Source organism: Drosophila kikkawai, chromosome 2L (genome assembly GCF_030179895.1).
Source record: "Drosophila kikkawai strain 14028-0561.14 chromosome 2L, DkikHiC1v2, whole genome shotgun sequence".
NCBI classification, from domain to species: Eukaryota; Metazoa; Arthropoda; class Insecta; order Diptera; family Drosophilidae; genus Drosophila; species Drosophila kikkawai.
This window is the reverse complement of record NC_091728.1, coordinates 19273760-19287195: the sequence shown is the minus strand read 5'-3', so window position 1 is coordinate 19287195 and position 13436 is coordinate 19273760. Positions and strand designations below refer to the sequence as shown.

Genomic DNA, 13436 nt, shown 5'->3' with positions numbered 1-13436 from the left:
TGTTGTTTTTTCGGTTCGCAAAGAAAGTGCCACTGGTTGGGGAGTCGGGGAAACGGGAACGGGCAAGGGGAAGGCTAAGAAATGATGACAGTTTGCCACCCGATGCACTTGAAGAAATATTTAAATATTAAAAACAAATAAATTACTAAAAAAAACAATTTTAAATATTTAAATGCTAACTTCAAATTTGATTCTGTTTGGTTTGAAAGAAAAATATCGTTATCTTTTTGTATAAAATTTCTTTTTTTAACATAATAACCTCTTTAAGCCTATACGTTTAGGCTCCTATTTGAATTTTTGAGTTGGCTTTTATGGTAGTGCATCCGAAGTTGTGTCTGGTGATGACCAGCACTACGCCACGCCTCTCCCACATCATCTTCCTCATTCTTATGGGCTGGGGGAATGGTTAATAGAGGATGCAGGATGGAGGATACAGGCTGGTCGACGTCGTCACTTCACTCCCTGCCAGCGAGATTTTTATCTTGACCAATTAGCGAATAACGTAGCGACGTGGCGACAGCAGCGCTTCGTTAAAGCCACAACGCAAACGTTCGGCGACATATGCAAATGGCTGCAAACAGTTACAGGCCTTGCCGCAATAGAGAGCAGCATCTGGACGGTGATGGTGTGTCCACCACCAGCACTTGGGCCAGGTGGCAGGTGGCAGGAGGCGGCTGTACGGGCGGACAGGTAGAAATGGCCAAATGGCCGAATGGTGGCCGCACACTGCCACTGATGTGTGTTGAGTTGAGCCCCGGTCAGCTGCGGCAACGACAGCGATGCTGATGATAATAATAAAAGTGTGCGCATGCGCAGAGCGCACTTCCTTGTTAACAACATAAATTTACGTATGTTTTTTAATAGATGGACAGGTATTTAATTAACATTTGCGCAGAAGCAGTCGCAGCAACTAACCGGATGTTGTGAGTCGTACTGACTGCTTTTCCAGTTTCACAGATTCAAGAAAGTCGGAAGCAGAGGCCGAAACGTTCATACAGTTCCGTGAATAAAGGGCGGGACAGATTGTGGTGCCGTAGCGGTAACGGAAAGAAAGTACATTTAGGCAATTATCCACTGGAGACTTTATGTATTATTAGTCTTTTTATGTTAACAAGTATTAATAGTTGAGCTTGAGTTAAATGTTGTTTATTATTATAATTTATAACTTTACTATGAAGAGATGTATAAATAAATATATATTCTTAAGCCACTTGATTCTGAAATGCGATGAGGATAAGGCTATAAAGAGATTGCATGGAGATAGAGTTTGGTATCGAATTTTCTGCATTTTTTAATAACAAATACATGGCGCCTATAATAAGATCTTCTTAGTCAATGAGTACCCCAACCCAGTACCATAATAAATACTCTTAATAAAAATCCAAAGTTAACCGGATCACCAAAAGTAATTCCACCACTGCTGTCGCCGAAATCTTTTTTGTCTCGGCATAATTTTCGTAATTTCCCTTGACAAGTTAAATGCTACAATTTGGTATCCGATAATTTATCATATAACTTAATATTGATTACGATTATCAAAAGGGCCAGTGCATCCAGGGGGAGAGAATGCAAAGACACACTCTTGCAACTGCCACTCGCAGCCCCTCCTCTCGCCCGCCGAGCATCTTTTCCGCTCGCGCCGAGCGCTAGGAAACGGCAATAAACTTACGTCTTGAAATTATGCAGATTTTTATCGCCACGCCAACTTTTCTGCATACAAAGTGCATAATTTCCAGAAAGGAAAAACCTGCTCGAGCGACGACAGACGGAAAGTTGGACGGTCGGACGAATGGACACGTGGGCAACATAAGCGCTGGCTGAGCAGCAGCCGATAAGCTTTGGCCTACACGGGGGGAAATGGGGAATATTTTCATAATGACGACTTTTGCGTGAGGAGGCACTGGGTGGAAGCCTTGAGCGATGTTGTGGAGCAGGGGAGTTCAACGTACTAGTACCTGCTCCCGAACGTAGTCAACAAGCGGAAGTGAATCAGTGTTGGCTGCATCAGTCGAAAGCACTGTTAAAACTATCGATGGTTTAACAAATTAGCCGAACTTCGATTTTGTTTACCACAATAGGCAAAGTCTTGACTTACATTTGGCTTAAAATTTAACTATAAATTATATTATAATTTTCCCATATTTTTTTATAGATTCGAACTTTCTTAGTACTTTATCGATATTATCGGTAACTCAACTTGCACCGTACCTGGGCTCTGCTCTGATCTGAAACTGGACTTGATAATGAAATTGATAATCCCAATCATCAAGCTCAGGCTGGTCACCGTTTCAAAAATGCTGCTGATTGACAAGTTTGGCCTGGCCACCGGCCAGTAGGAGCTGCTGCCAGACTGCAGCTTATTAATTAAACCAGGAAGCGTTTTCGGACGGGCTCCACGGGCAGTCTGCGATTGCAGCTGGGAGATCTTGAAAAATATTTATTAAAAATTATGCACGCATTAGCCGGCCTCTCACTCGGTCTCGGTCTCGGCCTCCCTGAGCTTTATAAAGGAAGTGTTTTGGCTTGGTGGGCGATTTACACGAAATGCTGCATATTTATTTTGTATCTCCAGCGGTAATAGCTGCGATTTGCGGTCGGGCCCGGGCCCAGACTCGGTTTATGGGCTTTTGATGGCCAAGAGAATCCGCTATTAAAATGAGCATCTAACATTTTACGGTCGTCCGTTCTCTTTCCATCTTTTTAGAACGGCGGCATACCGATATGGATGAGTTTTATTTGGTTTCATTTTCCTTTCAACGCCCACAGTGTGCGTAGTCGTTGGCAATTTCCTCTCAAAACTAATTACAAGTGCCTGGGGAGGAGGCCGAGGTAGGAACACAAATTAGAATATTAACTGAAAATCGTCTACATGGCGCAAATTCATTAATCGCAATTAACGGAAGATCGAAATGGAAACTATCGATTGCGATCGCAACAGGCTGCAGCCAGTTGAGTGTGGATACACGGAGCGAAGATTGCATAAAATTAGTTTATATTTATGTGCTTGCTGATTGAAAACTAATTTTACTTGTATCTGTACGAAAGGAGTATATATTTTTCGTAATCGTATAAAATTTATAACGTTTTTTGAGTGGGAATGTTTTTGTTTTATCTTAAAATCGGAAACCACTGACAAACACCACCCAAACATTAACTATTCTTGCAAATATTTCTATATATTGTAATTATTTTTGCTGGCTTGAGGTGAGCAATTCGAAATAAACATTGGACAAGTGGGTTAAGCACATGCATAAAAACCAAACCAAACAAACTAATTTGCACACTTGACGGCCTGACAGCTTCGGAATGACTGAATGAACGAATGAGTGGAATGACTAACTGAATGACTGAGACTGCAGCTCTGCAGTTCTGCGGACGCTGTCTCCCACCGCTAATAAATAGCAATTAGAATAACATGCCAATAAATCTTGGCTGGCTAAACTCTTGGCCATAAACTGCAATCGACTGTTGTCGATGCTGCTGCCTTTTAGCTGAACGGAACTGAGAGCGACCTTGGCTGGCATATGAGAACGAAATGCATAATGCAGATTGGGGCACTGACAGAAAAGAAAAGTTCTGAATCTTTGAATATCTTCAATATCTAATAGAAGCCCTTGTAACGAGCCAAAAGTTTTACTTTCTTTTAGTTTTTGTCAATACTGTCACTATCTCTAGAGATAAATGATTCACTAGCTCACTGATATATCTTAAAAGAGTCTCGGAACTTGGCTCAAATTGAAATTTAACTATATATTTTATATGTTTTTGTAGTTGACCGATTTCTCTCAGTGCTCAGTCACTTCCCATTCTCCTCTTCCACCTCCACGACCAGCCAGCCATCCAGCCATCTCTTTGTCTCTGTCAGTTTCATTCATAAATAAATACAAAGTGCAACACCTCTAAATTTATATGTTAATTAGTTTGGCTGCAAGCTGAAACCGCAAATTAGCCCACGACTCGCAAGCGAGTGATGCATTTGTAACTGTCAGCGTTGGAGAGGCCGGAGTGGATGGAGTTCTCGGCGTGGGCCTTTTCGAACTCCTCCCTTTTCCACCCACCCGAAGTTGAGCTAATTGATTGCTCGCTCGCCTCTCCTGGGCCTCCATCCTGGGCCTCCATTTGCTAACGGTAAGCGCTGTCAAGACCACACCAATGCCACAAACAATTCAAAGGCAAAAAAGGTGAAGAAAGCTGCAGAAACGAAACACATACATAGGCTAAGAAAATAATCTAAGCTTTCAAGTCCTTTCAGCAAGTAAAAAAGTAGTCTACAATAGAATTCTCGCTGCACATTGTTTATAGTCATATTTCAAGCTGACAACTGCCTGAGAAACACATGCTCTTTTGGATACCCTTTCTTTGTAAATTTATTTCGAGTATTTTACTAAAAAAAATAAGAGAGCATTAATTTATATATATACAAAATTTATATAGAATGTAAAATATTTAAGTTTATAATCAATATCACAGTGCTAAAACAATCACTGGATGCTCACAGATCAAAAATGCTCTTTTATCTAAAATTAATAATAATAAAAGATATAAGTACATCTTTAAGTAGAGTATTTTATAATCCACTAAAAGCGTTCTTACTTGTTTTTGCTTCGCTAGTTTTTCTTTTCTTCTTTTTTTTTTTTTGCTTCTTGTAATTACATAAAACGGCGAGCTAAGACAAGGCGGGACTTACGTGACGGAGCGTCTAACGGAGATGACGATGACTGCGAAAGATCGCGTATTGGATTTCAAAGCCGTCACTGTCGCCGAACGAAGCCGCTATGAGTGATGAGCATGGGTCTCTCGTGGGGTGGAGGTGGGGGGTGGTGGTTGCATTGACGAACTGACAAGCGGCAGACCCAGTCGGAGGCTATATTTCTAACTGAGCTGTGGTTTTATTGTGCTCATCAAGCCCACGGGCTAGGCTTAATAAAATGTTTGCTCCATGGATACCCATGGATACTCTCCAAATATGGGGATTGCTGGGACAGCGGGGTAGTAGGGTGAAGATATAGTTAATATTAATATGATTTTTAATTTAATTCAAGCATTTTTATTTAGACATTTTATTTCATAGCTACTTTTCCATATATTTTATTATATTGAACTTCCAACTCCAGCATATTCCACATTCGATACACGCTCTTCCTTTGGGACCTCTAACCAACTTTTTGAGCCCAGCCTGCCCATCCAACATATTACTCAACTTTTTCATTTGTTGGCTGCAGTTTTGTGCATTGTTTTTTGTGGGCACTTGTTTTATTTTTCATCTGCTGCTGCAGCTTTTGTTTCTTGTCATCTGGTTTGCGCATTGTGCTCATATGCAATACTGCAACACAGTCCGGAGAAGAGAAAAAAAAATTAGTGGAAATGGTCGCTCTAACGTTTTCATCATAATGGTAATGGCTCCTTGCAAAATCACCTGGGAGACATTTGATGTTTGATTTCCGCGTAATTTCCTTTTTGTGTTTCCAAGCCATGGGTATAGTTTTTCCAGCTCGTTTCAACAGTGTCTCTTGTTCGCAGTAATTACAAAAAATAAAAAAAAAACTCCGCCTCCTGCTGCAGCTGCAGATTTGTAGGCGTGGCAGCGGTGTTGCAATTGTTTCTCATTGTTTTTCATTCCCTCCTCCTTTCGGTATAACACGTATCGCATTAAGGTGCATTTAAAAAGCCAATTGCCGCTCTCCCAGACGACGATGGCTACCAGTCGCACCAGTCCCCCATAAAAAAGTAGCCACTAGTGAACGATTTCCGTTCGCGACCGTCATTTGACACGTTTAAAGAAATGAAAATGATTGACGACTTGTGAGTCGACAACAGGCCAAGTCGCAATTCTACCTGTGAGCTAGTTGAAGTGCACTTAGCTATTACCAAGAACAGTACAGAAATTATATTACAACATGTTCTAAAAATGGAAAATCGTATTAAAACAATCATAAAATAATAGTATATAATATCTAAGAAACAACTATGATCTCTTTTTATATAAAGTATATTTAAAGTGTATTTTTATGTGCAACAAAGAACATTAAACTATTTTTTTTCTGTGTGTGCTTCTATATTTCACAATTGGCGCCTCTAGCCAAATGACTGACTTCTTTGGGGCTGACTGACAAGTTAATAGTTAACTCTATTAACTTTTTATGACCACGACAAGTGCGCTTTTGTCGCCCCAAAGGAAGTTGCATTCACTTGAGAACAGCAACAATGTAAGCTTGGTACGAAATTACAACCACTGTGAAATAACCGATTTACGAATATTGAAAATTAGTGCTCGGGGTAATGACTAAATCAATAACTTACTTCCTGCGGTGCTTTGGCAATTACAGTCGGTCATTATGGCCAACATTAGTTCATTGTTTGTCAATCTGTCTTTGCCTTTGGGTCGGTCTTTAATGATATTTCAGGTGATTACAGATTTTTGATTATGTGGATCATTCTCTACAGCTCAAGTACATTTTCTTAATCCCCTAGTCAATTCTTATTTCATTGCCATAAAGTTTTATTTATTCATTAATTCCTAATTCAATTTTAAGCAATTTTTCAATCATTTTTAAAGCCATCAATCGCAGATGACAAAATCATTTCCCAACAACCATTTGGGCTAGGCGTGTTGACAAGGCTAAGCAACGACGCCTCCGCAAATCTGTCCATCTTTTCGTCCAAGATAGGAACATGCTCAATTTATGATCCAAACTTGTGGCATCCATCATCGTTCATGTTGTCTTTCGTTTTTCTAAAAGGGCCGATTATACACGCTGTATAATATTTTTCTGTATGCAAACGAAAACGCCACATAATCAACGCCAAAAGCCAACAGACGAGGGAATGGAACGGAGAGCTGTCCGAGTTATAAATGATGGGCCCCGACTCCAAGTCGAGATTCGAGTTGGAGTTCGGGCCTCTTTCTCCCTCTGGAGCCTTTTACTCTAGCGCCACATGCCACGGCAAAAGATCTAAGACCCCGTTGCACATCACAACATTGTCTGACTATCTGACTGTCTCGGGAGTCTGTCTAAATGTTGGCGGCCCACGCATTCTCCGGCTAAAAGAGCACAGAAACCTGCTGCATCATTTTTCACTCGAAGATTGCATAATGATTGACAATTCATTATGCCAGCGAGCTCTTCGCTGCGATCACTTTAGCATAAAGGAGTTAATGACACTGCGCAAAATAATCCAAGTAAAATAAAAATTTAATTTTTAAACAAACTAATTGTTGCTCAAGTTTGACCCTTAAACTGGTAGTTCTTGAAACTTCCACCATTACTTTTTAAAAACCCTTTTAAAACCTTAATAAATCTCAGTGTATTTGAGGGTTTCTTGGATTTTTAATGGCCGTCCAGATTAGGGATCTCCCCGTGGGCAATAAGGAAGTGTGCTTGTTCGTCTTACGTCCGTGTTCTTGCATCTAATAACACACTAATGAATCTTTTTAAATGCTCCTCTCCCTTCTCTCAGGTGAGTGAAGACGGAATCGAGAAGACTTGAGAGCTGCAGCGATTGATCTGTGCACTTAGAAACTTGATTGGGGAGCCCAGGTATCAAGGTCAGCGGATCGTTTAATTGAAAAATCCTCAAAGGTGTGACCGCAAAAGCGAAACAACAAAAATAATGTAAGCTTTCGAAAACAATAGAGAGATCCGAGTGTTGAGTGCCGAGGGACCGCAATTGAGCCCCTAGATATACTCGTAGATATTGCACAACTTTGTCGGTCGTTTCGCACACCTGTTGCGCTGCTGCCTTCGAGAGCCTCGGTCGAAGTCTAATTGAAGCAATTAGTGAACCCATTATGGCATTTTTCTTCGATTTTTTCTGTTTCGGTTTCGGCTTTGGGGTTATATGTTTTTCCCGCCGGTCTTGCCGATTCAATTAGTTTATGTTTGTATACTCGGGGACGGGGACTGTCGGTGGGTCGGTCTGCAGCTCATAATTAGCCCATGCTTAGCTGAGTGGGTACGAGGAGCCTCATCCATTCCATTCATCTGTCTCTGTCTCGTGGCTATGACAACATGGCATAACAAACAACACAGAAACACTGACAAAAGGCAATTGACCTTCATTGGTCAAAAGTTCATTTGCATCAATTTATTATGGCACAATACTCTTCGAACTGTGGGATATATTTTAGCAAGCTTTTGAAAAATGTTTGACTTGACGTGGAATAAATTTATCTCATAAATGCTGAAATGCTTAAACATGTATGGTAGTATTTGATAGTTGAAAATATGAAAGGTTATTGTACCTCTGCTTTTATTTAAATTTAAAAGGCATGACTATGTAAAGACTCGCAAAGACGTCGAATACAAGTGTTAGTATTATCTGGCTCGAAAGACCAAAAAAATATATAATATTTATATTAAAACATTACAAGCAACATTTTCAATTTAATATATAGCGATTTTCCCCTCTCCATTCACATCCCCAACTATGGTTACTGCGTATTCAGCGCTGAATCTGTAAATTAGTTCAATAAACGCGCGACAAACAAGACAGACCAGACCAGCAATCAACGTCAATCAATGGGGAATAACTTACGATGCTCACAACTCCTTGCTCTCCCCTCAAGGTTTTTGATATGCATTTTCTCAAGTCTTGCAACCAAAGTGACTTTTGGAGTTTGTTCACCCGACTTGGACTTGGAGTGGGAATGGGGGGGGGGACCATTTCCAAATATCCAACAAATATTTCTGCTGTGCTTGTTGTTGCTGTTAGACTTTTTTTTTTTTTTTTGCCTGCAACCTGCTTGGGTAATATCATATTTTAGCAAAACTTGTTGCAAATTCCAAGACACCAATACCAAGACCTGACACAGCACACACGTTGACCAAGCTCTAATAACTAATGGCCAAGAGCCGAGCTGGCCACTTGCCGGCTTTGGCGCAATTTGAGACTCGATTTCTTGCACCTAGATACAAGGCAGCTCAGGTAAGCCAGCAAGCAGGCAGGCAGGCGGCAGTCGCCCAGGCAATCGCCAACAGCACTTCCCAAGCTTGAAAATAAGAAAAGAAAGTCGACTGCGATGGAACCAACATCCCAAGTACCCTTACCTGTTGTTTAAACAATAACAACAAAAATTGCACACAAAAATATACATTTATATGAAAGCGAATTGTTTTTTTGCGCAAAACTCGGTTATTTATGCATAGAAATCAGAATATTTTTCACATCAATTGAATTCAAAAAGTTTTTAATAATTAAAGTAATAATGTTATTATTATAAAGAATTTCAATAATAAGGTTTTGGCCAATATGGCTTACTTTACTAAGGTTTTTTATTCTTGCTTGTACTTTTTTATTCATTAAATTAATAAAGGCTTAAATATTTTATTTAGACCTTAATGTGTTTGTCTGCGTAGTCTAAAAATATCTGTGAATGATATTAATTAGCATTCATTATTTATTTTATTATAATTTAAAGAATGCTTTAATCGCTTTAACATGTCTTTATTTCATAGGAAATAGTGTGCTTAACAATGGGAGAATGAATAAAAAAATAGGAAAAATTCAGCTTCGCAAAGATTTCTGCTCTTTTTGTTTTCTTCGATTTTTTCTAAGAATTGGATTTTAATAAAATGCTATAAAATAAAAATAATAATAATAATAAAAAATATATTTCAAAATATTTCCGTACTTCATTTAAACAAAATGTAAGCCTAGATAAGTAGTTTTATTGTATATACTCTCAATCACAATTATTAATCCATTAAAAAGTTATTGTTTTTTTGCTCTGTGCATCTCCTAATGATGCAAGACAGCAAAATGTTGCGAGAAATTTCAGCGGCAACTTCTCTTCTGTGGGTAAGAGAGTTGCAGCAGCAGCATCAGCAGCCACAAAGACGTTCTAAATGTTACGTTATATTATTGCATGTTGCCGCTGCAGCGGCTGCTGCCTCCTTCGGTGGTTCCCGGTCGCCACCACTCGCAGCTCTTTCACAGATGCGCCTCGAATTAGGTCTCTTGGCTCTGGGCGCTGCTGCAGTAGCCTTTGTTGCTGCTGCAGCTTTGTGGTTGTGCTTTTATTGTGTAATCAGCAGATAACGGCATTTAATGGCTGAATGAGTTTTCCGAAGAGTGGAACAAGGCACGGTAGCGGGGAGTGAGGATATATATATATATATATATTTATATATCGGTTGGAGCCAACGCATTCCGCACGAGCTTCGTTTAGCGATCAGTTTCTAGAGCTATTTTCGATAACTTAATTTTTTTTCGGCTCAGCAGCTTTGTTTTTACTTTTTCTATTGGGCAGTTGAAGCGTGGCGCTAATCGATTTCTATTGCCGCAATTTGGTTTCCATCAAATTTGAAATTACCAAATTATTTCACAATTCGTTGGTTTTCCGTTAGTTTCCCATTTCGCAGGTCTTTCGTGAGGCAGCTCAAATTGCATTTCAGATACTTGCTATTATTTGGATTGAGTTGTTGATTGGAGTGGAATTTCTGTGTCGGCCTGAGCGGTTCCGATTTCATTTTCTGCTTATTAAAAGGGTTGCAATTGCCTGTGATGAAAAGTATACGAAGGAAATTAAATTATACATTTTAAGTTTTCCAAGAAATTTTTATATTTATTAAAGAATACTACAAAAAATTTAAAAATATATCAGTATAAATTTCAAGACCTCAACTTCCAACTTAAAAGTTAGCAATTTCTTCTCCCCATAAACTTCCTTTTTCTGGCTGTCAGAAACTTTCTATTGAAGAAGAGGAAAATTATATGCGGAACGATCAAAATGCTCCAGCAACTAATAACAGTAAACGTTGAACTACTGGCCAAGATTGATCAAACGATTGCCTCACATCATCGTCTTCATCATCTTGGCAATCAATGCAATGCATTGCCCCCTCGAATGCCGAAGGGAGAAGGGAGCACCAATGCGATTCTTCTCCGTCAGCACGCAAGAACAGCCATGATCTGTCGGAGCAACTCCTCAACTCTACTGAATCCAACTCCTCGCCTGCCTCTGCCTGGCCTGCCTGAGCGACTGTCCCAACTGACTGGCCAGATCACTCGCTGCAGCAACCACACACACCGGCCATGGCAGCCAAGAACAGCTACGTCGACGATGACGGCGACACATGCTATGGGTACATAGCATAAAAATTACTTCCTGATTGTGTTACATGCACCCAGGACCGGTCCCAGTGCCCCTTTTCCCGCCCTTCTTTGTGGGCCCCCTTTAAGAATATTGCTTATTTTAACAGTGAAAATAAAATTATAAAGATGAGGAAAATCATTCAAGCTTTTGTTAAATTAAGTTTGGAAAAATTGAAAAATATTCCTATTTGTATCCTCAATTTTAAAAAGATTTAAATGTTTAAAACCTACATTTTAAGATCAACAGACCGCAAAAATTGTTGGATCTATAAATTTATAAGAAAGACCACATTCGACCACATATTCTCTCAGTGCATTGACATCTTTTCACATTCGTCTCTTGTACCTACAAAGTGGTTTGCTGCCTCAAGGCTGAAATTGGTATCGCACAGACACAGGGGCGCACTGGGAAAGGGGAAAGGAAAGGGTTTGTCAGCTTGCGTGGGCCAAAAGGAGACCCCCCAGCTAAACAGGGTGACTCTTCGTCGGGCGGAACGGGACCAGCGAGAGATCTGTATCATTCAAAGTGTCAATGGACGCAAATTTGCAAAATGTTTTCTATTTATATTCCGGCAATTGTCATGGGCATTTGTCGAGCCCATTGTCGCCGGGCACGTGTCGGAATCTGGGATCTGCGGCTCAAGTTCTGCTCCACTCCCGCCCGAATGTGGAATTGTCCACGGTCGCCAGCTGAATGCAATGGTGGGGGGGGGGGCCTGGTGGTGCCTGGCATGGCGATTCGAAGCGGCGAACCCCGGAGGGCAAGAAACGTTTTTGCCCCTCATTTTTCTTCATGTTTCATGTTTATTTTTCGCTTACTGCATTTTCTGGCATTTAAGCTCCGCTCTGATCTATCTGTCTTTTCCAGCAAGCTGGCGTTTTGCCTGTTCTGAGCCAGCCAGTTGGCCGTTCGAGTTTTCTGTGTCAGTCCCAAACCCGGAGCACTTGTCGTGATTAGTTTGGAAAAATGTTGGCTATTAATTTGCTGCCTTGAGTAACACTTGTTATTTGGCTTCGCATTTCGCATATAATCTTGTCTGACCGACCGCCCGGTGCCATGTGCGAGCCGTAGATAATCTCCATGCGCCCCTGCAAACTCCACAATGGCTTCGGCCCCCTCCCCCCAGGCCGGGCCAGAGTCTCAGGCTCTAACAAATGGGTCTTGGCTCTTGGAGTTTCGGTGCCAGCCGATTCTGCGGGTATTTGCTCTGGTATCCAACATGTGCTCTGATGTTTATTTTCGGTTACGCTGCCACAGGTCTTATGAAATGTGTCGAGATCGGTGAACTTTTGTAGGGGGATCTATATAGAAATGCATTATATTTAAGTCAGTATCCCAACAGAGAAGTATATAACTTAAAACGATCAATTAACTGATCGTATATAGATATAATTACCAAAGTATCTTTTAAATATTTTTCTTAGAAGTAAGAATTTCCTACTGATAATACTATTAAGACTTTTAGAAGTGTTTTTCTGCACATCTTATCGCTTAACCTGAAAGTGCCGCTTCATGCAGTTGCATAATCACAATCATCTTCGGCTGTGGCGTGCATCCGTCAGGTTAATTAGTAAAATACCTGGTGACCAGGCACGTATTGCCATTTAAAAAGCATCAGTTTTTTCCCCCATTATTCAGTACATTTTTTTTTTGTTTTTTGATTAATCTCCACCTACTGCCGGCAACCGGTCGGTTGCATGTTTTTGGTCGATACAGCATAGTAAAAATATGGCAAACTAGTCGAAGCTTTAATACCCTTAAAAATGTAGGTAGGTTAAATGGTTTCATACACTTGTAAGCTCCTTGGAATTGTATTCAATAAGAAACACAAAGGATTATTTTGAACCTCTCATGTTATAAAGACACTTGTAAAATAATCGAAATAGTCACTTATCCCCTTTTGCGACTCATGTGCCCTCCCATTATGGCGATTGTGCCCTAACCAATCGATTACTTCCTGCATTTTTAGATGTCCCCTCCTCTCTCTCTCTTGGCTCTCGGCAGCAGGACAAATTAATCAAGCGTACGCCAAAAAAAAAAATCGTATAAAAATATAGGAAGAAACCAGAAAAATTTAACGAAAAAAAGAAGGAGTTATAAATGAAAAATGCTGGACAATTGCATGGTTCGCTTACAGTGACTAATCGATTTTGGGAATTAAGTTGCGCTGCAGAAAGGAAAGCAAGCTGGCAACGGAAGTGGACAGGAGGCTCTGGAAAAATGGTTTGATATGGCCCCGGCCCCAGCCTAGTCGAAGCCAACGATTCGCATTCCATGCGAAGCGATTCCGCCGGTTCCATTCCGCTGCGTCGGGTCCTCAATGTCCGATGCTATTGTGGCT

General features: G+C 40.5%; 1 protein-coding gene across 6 annotated transcripts in view; it reads left to right on the top strand.

Annotated features, from left to right (window-relative positions):
* The window catches only part of osp (myosin phosphatase Rho interacting protein outspread), a 92096-nt gene that overhangs the window by 60173 nt on the left and 18487 nt on the right, over positions 1-13436 (top strand). The gene's annotated exons all lie outside the window — the stretch shown is intronic.